This window comes from Drosophila hydei, unplaced genomic scaffold (assembly GCF_003285905.1).
Source record: "Drosophila hydei strain 15085-1641.00,03,60 unplaced genomic scaffold, DhydRS2 tig00000296-arrow-arrow-pilon, whole genome shotgun sequence".
Classification (NCBI taxonomy): domain Eukaryota; kingdom Metazoa; phylum Arthropoda; class Insecta; order Diptera; family Drosophilidae; genus Drosophila; species Drosophila hydei.
In genome coordinates, this window is record NW_022045705.1 from 1,120,782 (window position 1) to 1,144,282 (window position 23,501).

Here is a 23,501-nt window from a genome sequence, read left to right on the forward strand (position 1 = left end):
TTGTAAACTAAATAAGCTCTACACATAAATTGAATGCTGCATATGCAACATGTCGAAGTTGTAATGCTCTTCTCTCAACAAAGTTCTCTATACATGGAGCAAGTCTGCAACTCTCCATCTACAGGTCTCAACATCTCTCCACAGCTGACTATCGAACTACCCATAAATTTACAAGTTTCCGCAACGTTATAACATAGCGTTTTTTTACTCTTCACGATTTTTCCAAACTCTCCACAGCTCTCCCCAGCTCTTCCCAGCTTACTATTGAACTCTCCACAAATATGCAATGTTTTTACAACGTTACAACATAACACTCCTTTACTTTTTGACTTTTGACTTTTCTAAACTCTCCATAACCCTCGAAAGCTTTTCATCGAACTTATCTGACTCTCAATATCTCTCCACAGCTTACTATCGTACTCTTCACATATATATACTGTTTAACAACTTTCCACAACTTTATAACATAACGCTCCTCTACCCTCCACAATACTCCACAACTCTCCACAACTCTCCACAGCTCTCCACAACTCTCCACAACACTACACAACTCTCCATAGCTCTCCGCAATTCTCCACAACTCTTTCTAGCTCTCCATAGCTAGCCGACTCTCTCCACAGCCTACAATCGAACTCTCCACAAATATCGGCAACACGCTGCAACTCTCCACAGCGTTATGCCACCCTCAAAAACTCTCCAAAGTATGCCACAACTCTACATAACAGCACGATTCTCTGTTTATAACTATGCAAAATCTCGATTTACATCGAAATAACTCTCTACACTCTCGCCGCAGCTCTACACAACACTTTAAAAACTCTGCCAACTATAAATTTCAACAACAACTCAGCAAACAAACAGCAAATTGAATAAATGCAACAAATAGACCAAATGAGACTTGGTTGTGCGAAAGCCCCTTTTCAGCGTTTGGTTTGTTTAAGAAGAGGCGTGGCAGGGGCAGTGGCAGGGGCATGTCCACTCCCACAGGTGTCATTTGTAGTTTCGCCTTTTTCGGCGCAAATATTAAATTGCTGGATACGTTTCGACACCCGAACAACCCAACACCCGGACACCCGAACTAGACACCTAGAGCCGGACCCGGAGCAAGCCAACTGGCTTGCCGATGCGAAGCACGTTCGAGGCGGCCTCTGCTTTGGTTGCTTTTCTGTATGCAATAAGCGCGCCAAAAGAATTCAAACTTTTGCTGCATATTTCTAGCTAGCTTTCTTTTTTTATTTGTAATGCACTTCAAAATCTCTACACGAGCAAAGTGTAAGGCAAGAGAGATGAGAGAGAGAGAGTAAGAGACAGAAAGAGTGAAAAGATATGCAGCAAATGCCACAAAGTCGAATATAAAAATCTATTCTAGACTGCGCGCCTGAATGCATATGCATACATATTTCCACTACGAGTTGTTGTTTGCCACCTGCCACAAGCACAAACACACAGACAGCGAGAGCAAGTGAGAGGGGGAGAGAGAAAGAGTGACACACAGCTGCTTGCCTTGGCCGCCACCCAGTCGCATTTTTTGTGCATATCCTTGACTAGATGGTATTATAATTCGATTACGACATGCATTTTATGTAGAGCGCAGTATTTGCTAGCATTTCAAGTATATCTGCTCATGGTCAACGAGACAAGAAAAGCTTTTATTTAAACAAAAAAAAAAAAAAAAGAGAGAAAAGGCGGAAATGGAAATGATTAAGCTAAAGCACCTGACAGTTGACCCAAAAATATTTGCATAAAATATTTATCAACTCTGACTTGAAATTTAAAACGAATCGGCTTTTGATAACACGTCTGCTGTAAAGTTTGGAGTGCAAAAGCCGTTTTAGTTAAGGCTTCTCATGAAATTAAGGCGTCTCTAGAACAAACATTTTCAAAGTTATTTTCGTCAGCTGAATTTAATACTGAATAAGTCCTGAAAAATCAGTTAAGTGGTAAGAAAGTTGTGAAAGCTTGAGCTAGAGAGCTACGGCACTTAGGCAAGTAGAGCTTGTCGACGCTATTGTTAAAATTTAACATGAAAGTTGTACACTTTTTAAAGTTATGTCAAAATACAAAATTAACAATTTTTTTTCGCTTCAAAATTTAAAATAAAAATAAATAAATAATTTATTTATGAAAAGTGAAAAAATATCAAATATTAAATAATAATTCTAGTTTTAGAGTGGCTATTGAGACTGAAATATATGAACGTGCGCCAAATGGGGAGTGCTCAACCAGGAGATACCCTGAACTCTGCGCTGCTATTTGAATAGTAAGAAATTTGCTATCAAACTTTACACGAATCGCTGAGTTTCCATTTTCAATTAATTCAGACTATAAAAGTTATGCGAAGCCCCAAAAAATCGATTCAATTTTGGTCAACAATTTATGTGAGCTGAAAGTAATGAACTATGAAGAAAGCTTCAGCAGCCTACACAGATTTTATGACTGGATATAACGCTTGTATGCAGTAATATACCCACACGCATTCAAATCCAATTACGTTGCATATTTGTCTGCGCTTTTCTGCATTCACACAAAAACTGAATATGAAAAAAAGTGTTGCCTGCTTTGGGGCGCAGCTGAGATGTGTTGACATTATCAAAACGCCATTAAATAACTGTGTGTACGCAAGTGTGTGTGTGTGTGTGTGTGTGTGTTTGTGTGTTCAAGGTTGAGTTTGCGTTGTTCTTATGTTTTGCTAGATGTTTCGTGCACACAACAAAAAACTTTGTTTATAAATATAACGCATACGCCGTGTAGCACATGCAAATGCATTATTATTTGCCATATGTTAACACATGCACGCGCATGCATATAGACACACAATAAGTATACGTATACCATATTAAATATATATATAATTAAGTACCTCTGTGTTCTTTCTCTGGCCAAAGTAGAGCGACCTAGGGCCTCAGGTCGTCAAATTACAATTCGCTTAAAAATGTTCATAGAACTACAAAAATTTATCTTAAATCTTTTGTTGTTAGTTAACTGAATTTCGAAAAACATATTTCGCTAGTCGAAACACATGTGACTCTGTCTGTCTGCTGGATATCAACCAAAATTGCGGCTCATTTTTATGGTGCCAAAGGGTTGAACAAGAGGAATTCAGAGAAGGGAAGCGAGGCATAGAGAGTGGAGAGGCAAAGGCATTTGATGACCGCTGCGATTGAAAATCGCTTGTTTTGATTGAGTTTAGAACCCAAAAGCCAAATATGCAAATTGAATTAGTTTTTGCACGAACCACGCTCACACACATCGATCCAAATGTGTTTGGCCACAAACAAAGTTGTCACCTTTGAGTCACTGTGTGCGTGTGTGTGTGTGTGTTTTGGCGGTTGTGGCATTTGCGTCAATTTGAATGCCATAAATCACGAGCGATACCCGGACGCCGATCTGACCTAATGTCGAAGATGCGTTTCCGGCGCCAACCGGAAATGAGTTGTGAAATGAGACGCCAAGAAACAAAAGAGCAGCAAAAAGCGGCAAAAGAAAAACTCAAACCGACAAACAGAACAAAAATAAAGAGTAAAAAGCAAAGAAACAAATGATTAATTGCCCGGCATTTGTGCGGCTCGTTAGACGGCGACGAGCAGTCAACAAACATAAACAAAGCAAAAGTTCAAATGGAATCAATGCACAGCCTACCAAATACTCTCTAAATGCAGCCAGATAAAAGCTTATCAAGATCAATGGAGCAACATTGATAATTTCTCACAAATTATATATGATATACTACATTATCTTGATCCATAGCATTTCAAATCACTCATTAATATGTAGAAAAAGTCCGTATCAAATTTTATTAAGACAGCTTCTCGAATAGCTAAGTTCCCTTAGGTAGTTATATGATATCATATGATATAGTGAGTTAATTTAATTGATTTCGCCGTATGTTTGAGCTCATTACTTAAAAATCGGTTGTACCAAATATCAGTAAAATCGGTTCACAACTAGCTGAGTTCCTATAGGTAGTTATATGATATAGTTCATCGATCTCATTGAATTCAACATATGTTCAGTCTCATTCCATAAGAAAAGTTTCTATCAAATATCAATAACATTGGTTCACAACTAGCTGAGTTCCTATAGGTAGTTATATGATATAGTTCTTCGATCTCATTGAATTCAACATATGTTCAGTGTCATTACATAAGAAACGCTTGTACCAAATATCAGTAAAATCAGTTCTCAACTAGCTAGTAACTTACATGATACAATATCTCCAGAGAGATAATTTAATGATTCCACTAGTGTAAATTGAGTGAATATGGGTAGCTACATGACGAGGTGCTGCTGTACCCATATTTTTGACTTCTGTAATTTCCATAAAAACTCATCGAAGTTCAAAGCTTACATATGAATCGATATACCCCTTTTCAGATAGGTGTTTAACAGGCGAAAAACATTGCCTTAGACACACATCAGACGGGAGTCTGTGGCTGTGGTTGTTGCTGTTGCTGCTGTTGTTGCCGCTGTCCTTGCGGCTGGCTTTTTGGGGGCCAACAATGGGTTAATGCAACAAAACAATTTTTCAACATGCTTTCATTTTGGCCTAATTGAATTGCCAAAAACTAAAGCTGTCAGAAATGCCCCTTAAAAATGGCCGCTAACCAAACCACAGCGCACACACACGGACACACACTCACACATACACACACACACACGCTCACACACACGCTCACACAGACAAGATTAATGAGCGTAAATCATTTCAAACATTTTTCAAATAATTTATGAAAATTTCTCTCGTCGTGAAAAGGTCGTCAGCATATTTTGGTAGTCATTTTTTTTCCATGCTCGCTCCCTAAGTGACAAAGAGAGTATATTGGTTTAGTATTGGGAATATATATGTTGCCGTGTACCAGTTCGTAGATTCTGGCTCTACAAGCTCTACAGTTGACTTCCCTCATCAGAGTTGAGTAGAGTATCATGCAGTCAGTTACTGCCCAGAGCTGCTACTTGTTTTGGGCAGTTCGCATCGTTGTTTTCAGCTTTGTTTCAGTTTTGCTTTATTTTGTTTTATATTTTGAATTCATTTTGGCCTTTCTCACATACAACTTCCAACCACTATTTGCATGTGCTTTCGTTAAGCCCAAAAAGTTGCCCTGCAACAAAGCAATGGGGTATATCAACTTATCTCGATTCAAAACCAGTTGATTTAAGATTTGTTAGTCAGTTAGAGAGCTTCGAGTATGAGGTCCACATGGAAGTTATGCATATGGATATATCTTACAGGGCATCTGCTAGTCGAGCCTACACACTTGTAACATTATTGCCACTTGTTATATTTATGTTTTGGTTGAGCTCTTTGGGTTAGTCACATTTAATTATGCGTAAGCCAAACATAAACGCGACCATCTGCTTGAGATCATGCGAGTATTTAGTTTAATGGCGTGCAAAGGGTTTGCGAGATTTGGACTCAGGGTCTCAGCACTATTAAGTATGCATTTTTGACAAATTTCCTCATACAGGTCGTAGAGCCAGCTAATAATAAATATGTCATATTAGCTCGAAAGGGCCGGCAAATGCATATCGTTTAAAAGGTCAACTTAACATTATGTTAAGTGTGAAAAAAGCTGTTAATAATCATTTTACGGTATAGTAAGCTGCTTTTTAACATTATGATATATGAGTTCTGTTAATGACAAAGTTGTGCTGGAATAAACTGTGGATATCAGTATGATATGTGGGTGGGTGCAGTCTTGCCTTAACATGATGTTATATCAACACTTTACAGTTATTTTCAGTTAATTTTTACACTGTTTGACATTCCGTTAACACTTAAACATCATGTAAGCAGCTGTTGGCTCTTTAAGGGGTCTTCTAGGGGAATGTGATTTCTGTTTAAACAAACATTTACAGTTAGTTGGTTTGACTAACTGCACTTTAAGGCTTAAATTAGCTGCAACTCAATGAAGATGCGAGAAGTGCCTAGCCAGATGCCCAACTCTCAACTCGAGTACAACAACAACGCGTATAAACAAGCAACACGAACTTGAGGCGGAGTCTCTGATTCGATTGTTGTCGCAGGAAACTCAACTGACAGGCACACACTCCACGTTACACAGCTTGAGTTTGGGTTTTGGTCTAAAGTTCCGGCCCTAAGGCCGAGCTGATGCTGGGCTGCAAATGAAAGCCAGTTAAGAGCTGCACATAAATCTTATTGTTCGAGCCAAAGGCTGGCCTCGTCTCATGTAAACTTGACAAATCTGAGGTCTGAAATAATGAAAATTGCAATTTCTTGCTGGAACAATAAAACTTTTTTATTGCTGTATGATTAGCAGCATCTGAATGCTTGTGTGACTCTTCTCAGTGATTCTCACAAATGTTAATGAGTCTCATCTGTATCCCTATCCCTAACTCTATCTCTATCTGTATCTCTATCTGTATATGTATCTGCAGCTGGATATACGCACCTGCATCTAATTGCATTTGCGTTCGCTCCACATGTAAAAGTGTTGAAACCAATGCATGTTAATTACGCACCATCTGAGTTGGAAGTGGATATGCGGAGAGCTGGTTAATCATTGCCAGCTGACGGGCAGCTCGGGCTACAGTGACATCTGTACATATGTGTGTATATTGAATAATTTGAACATGACACTCACTTTGTAGCTTTTGAAATATACAAAATGCTCGTTGCAGAAAAGACAATTATATGTTGCATTTCGGACAGCCGTGTGACATTTGATTAATTAATTACTTAGCTGGGCGCACGTAGTGAACCCGAAACTTATTACCAAGAATTAATAGCCAAACTCTCTGCGGAGTAATTGTATCTGAAAGCAAGTTATCTGAATCATGTTAGATGCGTGCCAAACGCACTGATTACAGACTTCCCAAAATTGCACAAAATGCTGACAGACAAGTGTGCGTAGGGCGAAAGGATGCTCAGCTTAGAGAGATTATATGAATTATGTTTTCGGTGCGTAGATAATGAAATACCCTGGCAAACGGGCGCCACATATGGGGTATATATACATCATCTATTTAAGAACATAAATTGAATTTAGTTGCATAGACAGAATTGGGAAAGTAACTGATATACTGGCGTATACCCTCACCTGCTATCGCTTTACGATGCGCTCCCGCGCAGTCTTCGAGTAATGAATCCACAAGCTTAGCACTTCATGTAGAGCTATGCCCTTTGGGCCATGGCAAATTGGCATCAAATTGCACATTAAATTTTGCGCTTTTTGCATTGTGTGAATGCTGAATGCGTTTCACTCTCCGGTAAAAATGTTAAATAATCATATTAAAATTAATTTCAACTACACTTTGACATGGAAAAAAGCAGTTTTCTCTTTTAGTTAACATATTTTACAAAAGAGAATTCAGCTACCCGGCTAACGAGGGAACTTGATATGCTTTATCTCGGTGTTTAATTTCTCTTGCAAAACATTTTTGTGTTGCGCGGCTGCGAGGTTTATTTAAAAATGCTCATATGCTTTGACGACCAAACAACAATATTTGTGAGTATCATAGGAATATAAAATACACAGATATATCTGTATACATTATAAGCATATAGAGATATGTGTCGGTGTGTGGGTGCTGTTGAAGGTCTGTCTGTGTATTTTATATGCATTCCATGAAAATTTACATAAAATAATATCATAGAGCATCTGAGCACTGGATAAAGCCAGTGAGCGTGCTTTAGCCGGGCATGCACGACTAGCAAACACCATGACCATGCTGACTGTGGTTATTTCTATGTGAACTTCTGGGATATGCTTAAACAACTGAAATGCCATATCGATTTTTATCGATTGCATGAGAAAGTTATCGATTTGTTCGCAATTGAATTAGATTTGAAGTCCCATATTCAATCAGATTTACATTCATTGAGCGAATGGCTTTGGGTTTCTCATATGCATAGCTAATGTTTGTCGGAATCTAATACTTCAGACCTTTGTGGAATATATTTCCTTCTCTAGCTGCAACTATTTCCCAAGCTTAGCATATCCCTTGTACAGGGTATACAAAGTGTTGTTGATTGGCTATTGTTGGATGTGGTATCTGTTGGACTTCGCCTACTTTTTTGTTTGTATTCTTTGTTGATGCGTCAACAGCAATAGGCATCCAGACAAAGAGACACCAAACCAACGAGCGAAGTGCTAGAAAATTTGTTACTTCCGAAAGTTTACATACGCCATCAGAGTAATCTACGCATACCCTGTTGGCAAAATTTGTTGCATATTTTTGTGGCTAAATGCAAATGCGATTGCCGTTCATAAATGCAGATTCCATTAATTTGTTCTAACATGACAAATGGCAACCGGCAAAGTTTCAATGCATGCGTCGGCCACACGCAACGCATAATTTCTGTCAATTGAAGGCATATTTGTAACGTCATTAAGAAACTATAGTTGAACGTTTTAAAACACTGCAAAGTGCAAGTGAATTCTGTTAAAGGCTTAAAATGAGTGAGTTGAAGGCCCATTGTCAGCTGTGAAGTGTTTTCAGAGCACATTCGCTAAGCAATCTTAGAATTTACACAATAAACACACGTTTACCAACACTGACATATGGGAAATTGGCTGCTTTGAAAGCTTCAGCAAAGCAATTGCAATTTTATAAGCAAATCATGGCATACAAAACTCAAGCATTTATTGAGCAATTTTTAGGACACTTTAGGAACTCCTGGCTATGCAGCTTGTGTTAAGTGAACACATTAAAAATTAGTGTTATTAGTTTAACTATAAGTACGAGCTTACCAACACTAAAACGCATTCATAAAAGCTAGCAGGCAACATTAAAAGTACATTAATGACCCGTAAGCAAGCTATCAAGTGTTGAACAGCAGTGCGGAAAGCCAAGCTATAAAAAACCGTTTACCAACACTACAATCCATTCTAGTATTGATTGCGTGCAATAAAACGCTCTAAGCACCACACCAACACGCACATCAGGCCAGGCTGCAATTCAATACGATTGTGGAGTTAATCTAACTTTGGGGGTCGTCCACGTCCATGGGGAATCAGCGAGTGTTCAACTAATAACACTGGGGCATTAAATGCTCCAAATATTTGGTGACCAACAGTGGGCTCGCTGCACAAATGAAATACTATTTATTTATTTATTTACCCAAACAACAAACATAAATTGCACAAAAGCTAAAACTAATCACAGGACAGCAGCAGCAACAGCTGCAAACAAGTAAGCGACTGCGCGACGTTTGAGCGGTTGCGACTATAAGATACCCTGTATGAGTAGTGTGTGTCGAATGGTCACTGGCTGCACAGCTAAGAGGTGTTTGAATCTGTGTGTTGGAAATATTTAACATTGTTAGGTATCGCTGCGAGTCGACACGATTTGTTATCGATATTTATCGATTGATTTGAAATAATTTGCAAATTACTTTGAATCAACTCACCAAGACGAATGGCGCTAGCTATGATCTTCGAAGTATGGTTATGAATGTGATGCAACAGTTATCGATATTTATCGGTATTGCTGAAATATGAAAAGTTTAGATAGCTGTTATAAATTTTCAATAGTTTGTGGCAACGCACAAAATTGATTGGCTCTAGCTTCTATAATCTATCGTATACGCTTATGCAATAAGAACATGCACTCGATATTTATCGATTGTGGCTGACATTGATAAATCAGTTCGAATTCATTCAATAAGTTGATTAGTCTTGATCAAATTTAGTGCGCTCAGCTCTTATAATCTCTGAGCTATGCTTATTGTATGTGCGATTGATATCGATATTTATCGATTTTGCTAATATAAAGTTGTGCTAAGTTTTGATTGTTTTATGTAGACTTGTTAGCATTTACTAATAAGTATGCTTTTAGCTCTTATGATCTACAATATTGGCTGACGCTATCGATATTTATCGATTTGGCTAAAACTTGATTTATTTGGAGTAGCAAATAACAAGCTCGACTTCGATTTTTGCTACATATTTGTGTTGTATCTCGTTGAGTTATTTTTAATTTTCGTCGATGATCGATAACTGTAGTCTTATATGACATACGTAAAGCCTGTCTATGTAATAGACTGAATAGACATACTAAGCGTATATTATCGATACAATATTCTTTACTAATCAATATGCATCTTGACTAATAAGTAGAGGGTATTTAGAAAAGCGTAAACAACTTTTTGGCTTTTGGTGCGTTTTTGGCGTTTTGTCACCAAAATGCAAAAAGTTGAGCGCGGCAAATTGCAAAGCGCAAAACAAAAAATAACCCAGAAAATGGCCAAATGCGATGCTTAGCACATTGTCAGCACAGCTAGCGGGATATATGTGTGTGTGTGTGTGTGTTCGGTATTTGCATAAAATTTAAATTTCATTTCTTCGATTTGGGCCAAGTCAACGAGGCAGCCAAAACGAGCCGAGGGTCGCTTTAAGGCAACGATTTGTATGCACGAACGTGCAGCCTCGAATCCCATTTACAACTCAATGATTTTCCAAATCACATACACACACACACACCCACAACCCAGCCACTGTGTGTGTGTGTGTGTGCGGATGAGCAATTTGAAGCGCATTTGCAAATGTGGCACGACACGTACTTAAAGCAACACACAACAATTTTGAGCCGAGAGTCTAACGGCTAATTACACGACAATTTTCAATGATTTCTTTTTTTTCTCTTTTCTGATGTTGCGCCCTTCTCGGCGATTCTCGTGCCAGAAGCTGGCCGCGCCATGCACAACGCCAGTTGGTGCTGTTTGTGCTTTATGTTTTGTCGAAACAGCTTGCCATTTGCTGACTTTAAAACGCAGCTAAGCTCAGCGCAACTGTACCCAAAGCATGCTCGACTTAAATATACCGTGTAATTAGCATTAACTAAAACACAGGTAGAAATTGTTACCTGGATGACATTAGCATGAGTGCGTGTGCATATCATTTGCATATAAGAATTAAATAAGCTAGATAAAAGGGCCAGACTTGATGATACCCTGCACATGATAGTCGCTTGAAGGCACGTGTTTTTCCTACTTTTAAATATATAAAATAAACTAAAAAGAGTATGAGAGTATGCTCGACTAGTATATACCCTATAGCTTCACTAATGAAAGGGTTAAAGCAAACTGTAAGCAGCTATGATATGAATACCTTTACTATAGCTACTCAACAACTTAGCTTGCTTAAACGCAAGCAACTCGACTAGTATATACCCTGTATGTGAATCGTCTATAATATACCCTGTATAGTAGTCAGACAGTTTTATGAACATGAAGCAAGCTTTCCAAATTAACAATTTGTTTATGAGTTTTGCAAATTGTTCACATTGATCGACTTAGCTATACCCTGCACATGCTGCTAAAGTTCCTCTGAGTATACTATATCAAGTTTTTTCTTTAAGAATTGACAAATTCCATTGAAGAGCTACAATGATAGCTCGCATGACTATAAGATACCCTGTAAATAGTCTTTGAAACCATGTCTACCTTTCTGCGTTTAAATAATAGGGTATATTTGATATGAAATACGCTTAACACGCCCAACCGATGTCTGTGTAGTATATAAAAATGAGTGAAAAATCTGTTGAGCTTGACCTTTGCTGCTGAGGCCCAGTTGTACAAGACGAAGGAGGTCGTCGCTTAGCATTTGGGTCTATGTGTGTGCGTGCGTGTGTGGGCGTATCTCACGCACAATCAACATGAGCTCCAACTGGAATACAACTAGATCCCAAGGTCCCAGACTTGCCACCAAAGAGCTGTCAGTCCATCTGTGCCGTTTGCTGTTGCTGTTGCTGCTGCTGCTGCTGTTTCTGTTGTTGCCGTTGTTGATTCTTAAAGTTTATCCGATTGTTTAATGAGCTCTGAACGAAATAGAAATCAATGATGCGAATTTTATGCGCCTTTGCCAGACCGTACCACGGACACTGGCCATTCGACTGGTCAAGAGACATGGACAGCAAAGTGAGAGGGGAAGAGAAGGGGCTGAGGAAGACAGGGAAACACGTCAGGACAATATGGTTATGCTTTGTGTTAGGATTGTTTGGTCTCTGGTTCGAACACGCATTTGTCGACAAAATAATAAACAGTTTGCAAGCTTCACACACACACACACACACACACACACACTAGTAAAGAAAACATGGTAACAAAAGGCAACAAATAAAAAGAAAAGAGAAAAGGAAAAGGAAAAACAATGTACAGCTGCTGCTGTATGGAATCCGCATTCCCCAATGGACTCGGGACACCAAATGCGAATTCGGACTCTCGGTTTGGGCACTGAGTGCGAGTTGGGTTGGAGTGGCAGCAACTCGATTGCTCAATGAGTTGCGAATGCTGAAAAATGTTTGCAAATATGCTAAATGCGAACAGCACAAAATATCATAATACAAACATTCGAACATCGAGTTATGAATCGGCAACAAACTCATGCTTTCTCTCTCTCTCTCTCCCTCTCTCTCTCTCTTTCGTTTTTTACCAGCTGCCATTCATCACAAATTCAGTAAACTAACAATACTCGAGGATTACCAACATGGTAATCGCATATCAATTGAAATCGGCTTGCAATTGGCTGAGTGCGAACTACGCTTCAGCTCCATAAAAAGCGTAACAAGAAAAATGAGACTGAACAAGTTTGTTAGCGCCATGGCTATGGATAATATATACAACAACGCACATTATGAGCCATAAAATGGTGAAAACAATAATAAAGCCAAGTCAGTGAGAGGAGAGAAAAAGTTATTCAATTAATATTCATCTGCTGAATAAGGGCTTTGCCGCCCCTCTCAGTGCTTCTCAGACAAATCAATTCACAAAAATTGACGGAAGTTGAAAAAGTGAGAAGTGGATGAACCTGAAAGATATAAGAATTCATCTAATGCGAAGACATAAGAACTGAGAAAAGCAAGTGGAATGACAGAAATGAGAGGAAGAGAGAGAGATAGACTGGGGGCGACAAAGAGAGAAACGTTTGTCAGACATAAGACAAAACGAAGAGAAGGAAAGGAGCATAAAAGAATTAATAAATGGACTGAAGTGAGAGGACCAATCGAATATGTGAGCAAGAGAGAGAAAGAGAGAGAAAGATGGATATAGAATAAGACAGGGCAAGAAAGAGATAAGGAAACTGCTAGGAACTATAGGAAGAAAGAGATCGAAAGAGGAAAAATTATATAGAAAGAGAGAGAAAGATAAATAGTAGAAGAAAGCAAGAGAGAGAGAGAGAGAGAGAGATAGTAAAAGAAGACAAGAGAGAGAGAGAGAGAGATACTGAAAGAAGGCATAAGAAGCAGATACCTAGAGTGAGTTAGAGAGCGACAGATGTAGAATACAGAGGGACGAACTATAAATGATGTGACAAAGGCGTGGGAAAAAATACTACAGAAAATCAAGGGAAAAATGGAGAGCAAAAGAAAGAGAGAGAGAAAGATAGATAGTAAGAATTAAACAAGTCAGACAGGTAAAGAAACCTAAATAGAGTAAGTGATAAGAAAACAGGTTAAATAATATAGAAATGAGCAGAGACACAGAGAGAGAGTTAGAGAGAGAGAGAGAGGAAAAAGAGAGAAGACATAAATGTTATGCCAACTAAAGTCATAAATTGATTATTTAAAGCTCAATTGGCTGTCAAAAAGCAATGAAAGATATATATAGAGTCCTCCTCGTCTGGCACGACATTCCTCCTCTCTCTCTCTCTCTCGCTCTCGCCTCCTGCTTTATGTGTAGCAAAAGCAATTGTCAATTGAAGTCAGCGAAAGGTGGAACTGGCATTTGTTTGCCATATCCAATTTATATATTTATATTTATTTTAAAGACAATTTGTTGTCTGGAGTTGGATTTTGATTTGATTGTTTTTGCTTTGTTGCGTTCGGATCAAGGCGAGTGGGCGGGCGGGCGAGTGGGCGGTGCGAGTTGAGATATCAGGAAACAGGTCAACTGGAAAAAGCGTTCAGGGTCAATTGATTCTAATTACTTGGCCCAGAATTGTTTTTAGCCATTGCGTAACGACATTTGGGCAACAAAAATGCACGCGTTGAAGCGTTCTATGCATTCAATTGGAAATACATTGGCATTGACGAGCCAAAAAAATAAAAAGAAAAGCAAAAGGAGCTGGAGGCCTGAAGGAGTGGAGCTGTAGAGCCGTGGAGGCTGGTTCTGTTTATCTGTAGGAATTCACCTTTCAGGCAATGCCAATAAAAATATAAAAATATGAAAATCAAACAGGCTGTAAGACAGCACGACAACTCTGCAGAGTTACCACACACACACACACATATATACCCAACTCCTCCGCAGTCAGATAAATGTAATCAAGTGTATTCTGCTGAAATAATTGAAATTCTATTGAGTCACATTTCATTTACGTATGAATATCGCTCTCTCCTTCTCGCTCTCCTACTCGCATATATTTTTGTTCGCTTTGCATAAATTTCAATACTGATTCGAATTTCCAATTTCCTATATACAAATTGAGCTACAGTAGATGCTCGCTGGAGTGAACTAATTAAAATCATGTCAACCTATCGATAATAAATATATTATGATATGCAATTCCATTACAATACTTCCATTATGAGCTCACTTCCTCGGGTATGCGCGATTTGTCATCCAATATGTAACGCCATAGGTGGATCTGGGCTTTAGTTCTTTTATATATACATTCCAGATCGATTTCGCCTATGAGCTTCGATAGATATTTCTGTAGGTAACTAGTTCTTCTGAGCAACCAACTGCATCTATTGCTGAATATAGTCTTATTGCTTTAAGTCTCTTCTTCAATAGAGTTCGTGCAGCGAACTAGTTCTTTTGGGCACTTATTTAAGTAGTTTTCTTGAGTACTTCGCCAGCGCTTAGCGCTGTTTACAGCTGCTGCTTTTGATTTTCTCTGAGTGCAACTAGTTCTTTTGAACACTTAACTCAGTTCCTGCTGCGAACTAGTTTTTTTCTGGGTACTTCACTATGGCTGAGCCTAAGGTCAACTGTTACTTTAAGTACGTCAGGTTCGCTTCTACGATTGTTCACGCCACGAACTAGTTCTGCGGAACACTTAACTACAGCTGAACTTCATTCACAACTTCTTTTCACGTTACAGCTGCTGCTTTTCTCTTTCTTCGTCTTTTCTCTTTCTTTTCGTGTGAACTAGTTCTTTTGAACTTGCAACTCGGACAGTGACTATACCTGAAACTGCTTTCAACCTAGCCAAACTGCAAGGCAAGTGCCTCTTATCACCATTCATTACACGCCGAGAACTAGTTCTTTTGAGCTCAAGCAGCTACAGCTGAACGTAGGCAAAGTTTTATTTGTTTGTGTTTTCTTTTTTGCTTCTGGAAGGGGCAGGGGCGGGATCGGCGTCATGGTTTACAGCTCATTTACTCTTCATTTAGTTATTCAGGACGATATCTGTATACGATAGATAGTTGCTCTGTCCACAGATAGATGCGAAAGTATTTCGTGCGCACTTTCGCCCGCAAATGAGGAAAATGCAAATTGCGCGTTTTCGCACTTATTCTTGTTGTTGTTGTTGTTGTTGTTGTTGTAATTTTTCTTTTCAGTTTTTTGTGCACTTTATTTTTGCTGCACATTATGCGGTGGCGGCGGTGGCGGCTGCTGCTGCTGCAGCCACATCCATTGCCACAGCTCGACCCCAGCATTGAGTTGTTGTCACACACACACACACACTTACACACATACAGCGATACTTATACACTCACAGAGACACTTACACAAATGGGGTCAGAAGTCTGCATTTTTCAATATCATTGGCGCCGAGCCGTGGCTGCCAACACAAGCAAATACAAGCACAAACACACGCTTAAATATATATATGTATATACACACATACACACATGCACACATACACACATTCACACTCGCCCATGAAGCCAAATTTATGCATATGTGAACTTGGAAAAGGGTTTGCCTGTAAGTATTTTGCACACCCTGAATTTTATGTTAAGGCCTAAAGTATCAGATATATATATATATATATATATATATATATGTACATTTATATGTATGTATTTATATTGTGATGCAATCGATTGTTAACAAAGCAACAAATCTTTATGCATGCCCAGGCAGACCCACACACACACACACACACACACATGCTTCTGCATACGAAATGAACTACATATGCATAAACACATTAATGAATTTATATATATACATATATTATACACATATTAACATATATTTACGTAAGTGACGAATCCAGCTGCACTTACTGCGAACGATGCCATGGACGCTGCAGCGCAAGGAGCGCCCTGGCAGTAGCTGCCGCTAAAGTCAACGCAGAGGCAACGACGGAGCTTGGAACAGAGTTCGTGACTTCATAGAAGAGGAAACTAATAACAATGCACGGTTAGAGCACATAGAGGAGCTTCACCTTAAGGGCTAATGCCTTTAATAGGCTAACCTAGCTCTAGGCAGGTGTGAGGCAGCTCAAGAGCAAGCAGCTCGGACACATCGAGTGACAATCTGATTGACAAAAAAGTTAACTAAAATCAATTCAAGCTATAGAAATTGCAGTCAACAGCTTTAAAGGCTAACAAGAATATGTCGAGCAACTCAGACAGCTGCTCAGCATAATACTTATAAAGCTGATTGTACGGACATCAGCTTTCCAGTCTCTCGCCTCAAGAACGAGGCCTGCTCAATATCAGGAAAAATGTTACGCATATCAATATCTGCTCTGACTCTTTCTTTAACATATATCTTTTCTATCGATCAGGATGTGTATGTCATCTAAAGGGCGCACTACACATAGAGTGAAACAATTTCTATTACCGGGTATTTTCTAGTCGTGCAAAAACACTTTTAATTCTCGTTTTTCACATATCCGCACAAGCCTTGATCAACATCGATGTAAATCGACATTTAAATCGAATACTTTAAGAGCTAAGAGCTTTCTATTTGGCATACAGCTGCTCTATGAGCAGGCACACATGGCTTATATATTACTTTTTAGATACCTACAAGCTCATAGTAGTTACTGCTGTCATGGGGCATCAGCTAGTCGTGCCTGTGCCTTTAGCTTACCTCTGTGAACGTCCGGTGCTGCGAGTCAAAATTTTTGATGTGCGCCATTTTGTGGCGTCTGTCGCTGGCCTTCGCCCCGCTTTCTGTGTGTGCATGTGTGTGTGTGTGTGTGTTTGTAAGTGCTGTTGACCTTGGCAGCGAGGCGCGTGCGGCATGCGGCAACCTTTATAATGGGAGCTTAAATTCATTTACATATCGTATAATGCATGCTCGTATCATCATATTTGTATAGCGACTTGAATGTGTGTTTAATTACTTCGGCAAAGCACACACACGCTTACGCTGCCCCCCCCCCCCCCCCCCCCCCTACCTCTCTCTCACTCTCTCTCTCTTTTTGTCACACAGACACACCCAGCAGCCCCCATCGACAGTTGAAGTTTTAAGCCTCGCCTCGCACTCGAACGCCCGCAAGTATGCAGCAAATTTGTTAAGCCGCATCTGTGCGGAAAATCTGTCAGACCCAAGGCACCACCGACTTCCAAAAGTAACCCCCCTCCCCCCACTCGACGGCCAACATTCGAATCAGCGCCGCCCATGGCCTTAGATTTGTAAGACTTTAGCAGTCGCGTAATTGGCGCAACTTTTCGCCAAGCCACATGCAATGCAGTCATTCGCATGAATGATATCAAATGCACATACACACCTATAGTATAGCTATAGTATACCTATGATATACCTATATATATGACTGCTATATAGCTATAGAGGCACGTAGATTTCTTGTTACCTCAGTGACTCATGAAATGTTTTCATAATTTTTACACGTTTTCATTTCAATGAAAATGAAAAGTTTCCTTTCGAACCAGCTAACTGCCAGACGCATCCACTTAAGCTCTTCAATGAGATTCGATCTAGTCACTTTTCTTAATTATATTATCATCCTACACAACTATCAAGAACTGATTAACAAACATTTATAATTAAATTCATTTTTTTTCGAATCGAAAGATGCTTTAAGGTGCACATAACTATTTGCTAAGCAAATAGATAAATGAAACTCTCGCCTGGGACTCGAGTCACAGGCGTGGGATGCGAATGTGTATATTAGAGCTAGACATACGCAACAAGCACGCTCAACTGGCATATACCCTGTAGGCATTTGCATATAGATATGACAAGCCTTGGCTAAGTTCAGCTGTACTTTGCACACATTTACAGGGTATATTATTACTTTTGGCTAACTTCTGCTTAATAATATGCCTCGCTTTAGATATTTACAGGGTATCTTTAAGACAATTACACACATGCAGTGCCTATTTATTGATATTTATGGAACATAAGCTAACATTTTTTGCTTTGTTTTATAAGAAATTAGGGTCAAATGAGAGTAATAGTGGGACACACACAGGCAACGCCACACACACAGACACATCACACACACACACACACACACATCAGACACCCATAGAGAAATGATAATTGATAATGTAAACGAAGTTTTTGCTCTCATAGTGTGCGAAAGCTGCAAAATTTAAGTGTTTTATTGTTAAATCAGTGTGCCACAGAGAGAGAGAGAGAGAGAGAGAGAGAGAAAGAGAGGGTGAGTAAGAGAGCTATAGCTGAGAGGTGTTGCTTGGTTATTTTTTTTTATTTTGGGGGTAGCGTAAATAAAGCATAAACAAGACTAAACAAAAATCCCTGACGAGCTGTTATTTGCATTTTGTTGATTAAGCAAATTTAAAACTTTGCAAGCGAAAGAGACGGCGAGCGAGCGAGGAATGGAGAGAGAGCGTGGAAGACAAAGCCGAACGACAGGTGGCGTGTGTGTGCACGCGTTCATTTTGCTGGACTTTTCTTTACTTTGCTGGATTTGGTTTAGTTTGGTTTGGTTTTTTTGTTTTTTTTTTTTTCAGTTCGAAGCGAACCGGCAACCAAATGCAGCTTAAAGTTATTACACTTCAGCACAATTGAAAACAGCAACAGAACACACACACACACTCAGACACACACACACATTTACGAAATACTCTGGGGGGCTGCCGCAATGCTTCCTCTGACTGAAACTTTTGTGTGTTGGTTAGCGTGTATTAGTGCTAGTACATGTGTGTGTGTGTGCGTGTGTGTATTAGTGTTGGAAAACTAGCCAGTTGGTCAGCTGCAAAAAATAGAAAAAAACTTGTGCTTGGCACTCGAGCAGCGACTGTGTTTGCGTTTGCCACTCAAGTGCGAGTTATTAAGCGAGTTAGTTTTACGGATTTTCCTATCAAATTTATTTGTTGTTTGCTTTTACCTGCACAAGCACACACACACTCACTCACCTGGTCTACCTTTCACACACAGACAGACACAGCCACAGACACCCACTCCCTCCCGCTCCCACTTACTGACAGTTGCTTTAAGCTTTCGTCCATTGATTGGACGTCTCATTGTTCGCAATACACTTCATTCCCTTCATTCACTTCACTTCATTTCATTTGATTTATTCATTTGTTGAGCCACTCGTTCAGTGTCATTTTCTCTGTTTCACAATTTCTTGTTTCGGTTTGCGAAATTGTGAAGAAACTGGTTGGAAACACTTAAGAACATTCTTCAAGCTACAAGCAGGCTAAAGCTCTCTTAACGGAACAGCTTAGACTCCTCAGAATTAAAGCGATAAAGATAGGCAAGAGCAGCTGATATATGATGAGTATTAAGTAATGAGTGATGAGTAGCGAATGATCTTGTTGTGAGAGAAGACTGATAAGCACTGAGCTTCAGCTAGGCAAGGGCAAAGTCTAATTGAATTCCTCAGCCAACTTCATGCTTTCGCATTGCCAATGCCAATCTGTGCCTAATGCAAACTTCGTGTTTTACAGATAGATTTGCACTTCTCTTCTCTTGTCTCCTGCCTAATTGTGTATATCTCTTTCTTTTGGATCATATTTAAATTAATTTCACAGCATAACTTCGCGGCTGCGTCGACTCGCTTTCATCTTTAACATCTTTATCAAGTGCCTTATTTCTTGGCCTTTGTCACGCTTATTGTAGCCATCATTTACGACTGCTGCCGCTCCAATTACTTAACATGCAGCTGAAGTACTTGGACTCTAAAAAAAAAGAAGCAAGGAAAAGGAAAAAAATTGAAAACAAGAAAGAAACTTTAGCCAAAAGCCGAAGGCTGTCGCCCCACCAACGGCCAAACATTGTCGCAACGCATTCAATTTAACTTTCACAATTGCAATCGCATTGGCATTGCGACATTCACTTTTCATTTTTATCCCCCCCCCCCCAATCGCCCCTTTCAGAAACGCCAACCCCCTCTACACCCTACAGTCCCCTTTTTGGGGCGGAGTTGAAGCCTGTGCTGGCGCCACATGCGCCACATGACCACAGGCCATAACTCATGACCATCCAGTCCGGCAGCGCCTACCCCCCAGTGCCACGCCCCTGCCGCCGCCGCTTCGGAGCTACCCCTTGGACTTGTTACCACTTGGCATCATTTTTCGGCGTCAAGTTTGCAACGCCCGTTCATTCATTCAATTGTCACAGCTCACATGCACACGATCCCTCTCTCTCTCTCTCTCTCTCTCTCCCTCTCTCCCTGTCACTCTTGCAGTCTGTGTCTTATTCAGTTGTTGTTTTCAATGTCACTTTGTCAGCTTATTGTTTCGTTTGCTGCCAAACCAAAAGCTCCCTAAGTCTATATAAAATCAGTGCAAAGTGAGAAGTTTTTGTTTAGTCTTTGTCACAAGGCAGCTTCAGTGTCCTAATGCAGCTGCCAAGTGTGTTTTGCAACACTTGAAAGTTATTTTTAAGTGTTGAATTAAATACTACTGTCGGACATCGTATGTGTACTCTCATATCCACCCTTATACTCTTATACTCTTATACTCTTATACTCTTATACTCTTATACTCGTATACTCGTATACTCTTATACTCTTATACTCGTATACTCTTATACTCTTATACTCTTATACTCTTATACTCTTATACTCTTATACTCTTATACTCTTATACTCTTATACTCTTATACTCTTATACTCTTATACTCTTATACTCTTATACTCTTATACTCTTATACTCTTATACTCTTATACTCTTATACTCTTATACTCTTATACTCTTATACTCTTATACTCTTATACTCTTATACTCTTATACTCTTATACTCTTATACTCTTATACTCTTATACTCTTATACTCTTATACTCTTATACTCTTATACTCTTATACTCTTATACTCTTATACTCTTATACTCTTATACTCTTATACTCTTATACTCTTATACTCTTATACTCTTATACTCTTATACTCTTATACTCTTATACTCTTATACTCTTATACTCTTATACTCTTATACTCTTATACTCTTATACTCTTATACTCTTATACTCTTATACTCTTATACTCTTATACTCTTATACTCTTATACTCTTATACTCTTATACTCTTATACTCTTATACTCTTATACTCTTACTCTTATACTCTTATACTCTTATACTCTTATACTCTTATACTCTTATACTCTTATACTCTTATACTCTTATACTCTTATACTCTTATACTCTTATACTCTTATACTCTTATACTCCTATACTCTTATACTCTTATACTCCAATATATTATTCATTTTAAATATAACAAAATGGGTTCTCGTTAGAAATATTTCAGAGTATTTTGAGTATTACAAAGAAAGTTCCAAAAAGACGGAGTAAAAAATAGACGTTGCAAAAACGCGAAAAAGTACAATGGGCATGTGGTGTAAACAGCTTTCGGCCCATGTTTCTATTGTTGTTTGTCTATGTTTGTGTATGCGTGTGACATGCATGTGTGTGTGTGTGTATGTGTGTGTTGGCATTGTATACTGTTGTTTTTTGTGCTTTTTTGTGCTGCTTGGCCCAGAGAGCAGATAGAAGCAGAGTGTAAAGTGCAAGTTGGCAGCTTGGCCGCTTCCGTTTCCGCTTTAGCTTTGGCATCGCTGCAGCCAGCGGCAACGGCAACAGCAGCAGCAGCAGCAATAACAATAACAATGGCAACAGCAGTTGACTTTACACACACACATACACACGTACACACATGTGACATTTGCTTTCTTGTTGCCTACTTTTTGGCATTGCTTAAAATCATGACAAAAGTTGCTGTTGCCACAGGTTGTTGTTGTTGTTGTTGTTGCTTGTTTGTATGACAACAACAACAACAACAATAACAGCAACTGCAATAACAATAATGCCCGCAAATATGTAACAGGCAAAGCGAAGCCAGCCGCAATATCAATAGAAAAAAAACTTTTGCTGCAGGTTGCCTCAAAATGTTGTTGTTGCTGCTGCTGCTGCTGTTGTTGTTGTTGTTGTTGTTGTTGCTCGTGTTGTTGATTTTACCTGCTGCAATTTCGCAATACGTTGGCTTTTTTCTGCTTCTTGTTTTGCCTTTTTAATGCCAGTTGACAGTAAGCAAGTCCATAGACACAAATGGAGACGCCGAAAGAGACAAATGAATAAAAAGAAAGAGACAGCTGCATAGCAGCGAACTCTCTTTATAATGCTCTAACAGAGAGTTAAGACTTATGTGTATTATATGCGAAACGATTTATATACATATATATATATGTATATATATTTATATATATATATATACATATATATATTACAATAGATCTTGTATGAAATGTGAAAGCTTGGTTGGAAAATAGCTATTGAAAAATCTCAAGATCGTTTTACTTAGCTTACCTTTAGGAACTCTGCTATATATAAAATTTGGTATATTTTTTATTGACGTCAACAATTTCAAATGAAATCCAAAACAATCCGATTGCCTGAACAGAAAGACTAGTTTCTCTTGACAATTAGTTTTAGATCAAATTTGCAGGGTATTGCACACAGCTATGCAGAATAGAAATGTTTTTCGATGGCAACTTGGCTGCTTTGTTGTTGGACTTTGAAAAGGTAATGCTGGGTAATTGGCAAAAAGGAAAAGGAAATCTTGGCACACAAGAGTCGAAGCCACAGCGAGAGGCCAAGTCAAAGTCAAAAGCAGCTGCCTACAAAAAATGGCGTCAAAGCTATTTGCAGGAGCCGAAAAGTAGGCAATGCAATTATCATAACCATTATGGGGAGAACTACAAGAAGAAGAAGACGATAGGAAAGTATATCGTTAATAGAGACATAGATACGTTTTAAGGTACAAAGAGAGAGAGAGAGAAAACGAGCACGAGCCAAGGGATGGAAATAGCAAAAGGATTTTAAATAGAAATTGGGTAATAAAAGAAAGATATATAGATATGTTTAAAGAAGGAAAGGCAAACGCGTAAACACGCGATGATGTGCTCTCAGCCACATATACATAAATATAGAAAACGATAGATATATACAGCACAAACTGAGCGTAGTTATGGAATGAAGCTAAAAAGTTAACAAATTTCAAATCGAACTTAAGGCTGTTAACAATGTAATCGATATATATCGATACATAGTAAAATGAACAAAACTCGAAGACTTCAGAAGCTAGAGACATAGAAGCTACTATCTGAGTTTTTGTTGAGATATACGCGATATCCTTTTTTATACCCTGATCCCATTAAAAATGGGAAATCAGGGTATGCGTGTGCACACATACATTCAAATGCGT

General features: G+C 39.0%; 1 long non-coding RNA gene across 1 annotated transcript in view; it reads right to left on the reverse strand.

Annotated features, from left to right (window-relative positions):
• Positions 1 to 9,176: 9,176 nt before the first annotated feature.
• Positions 9,177 to 23,501, reverse strand: part of LOC115483036 — a 77,867-nt gene continuing 63,542 nt past the window's right edge. Inside the window, exons 2-3 of the long non-coding RNA XR_003944213.1 lie at positions 9,371 to 9,450; positions 9,177 to 9,256 (exon numbers count right to left, since the gene is read on the reverse strand). This is a non-coding gene — a long non-coding RNA (uncharacterized LOC115483036). The remainder of the gene's footprint in view (positions 9,257 to 9,370; positions 9,451 to 23,501) is intronic.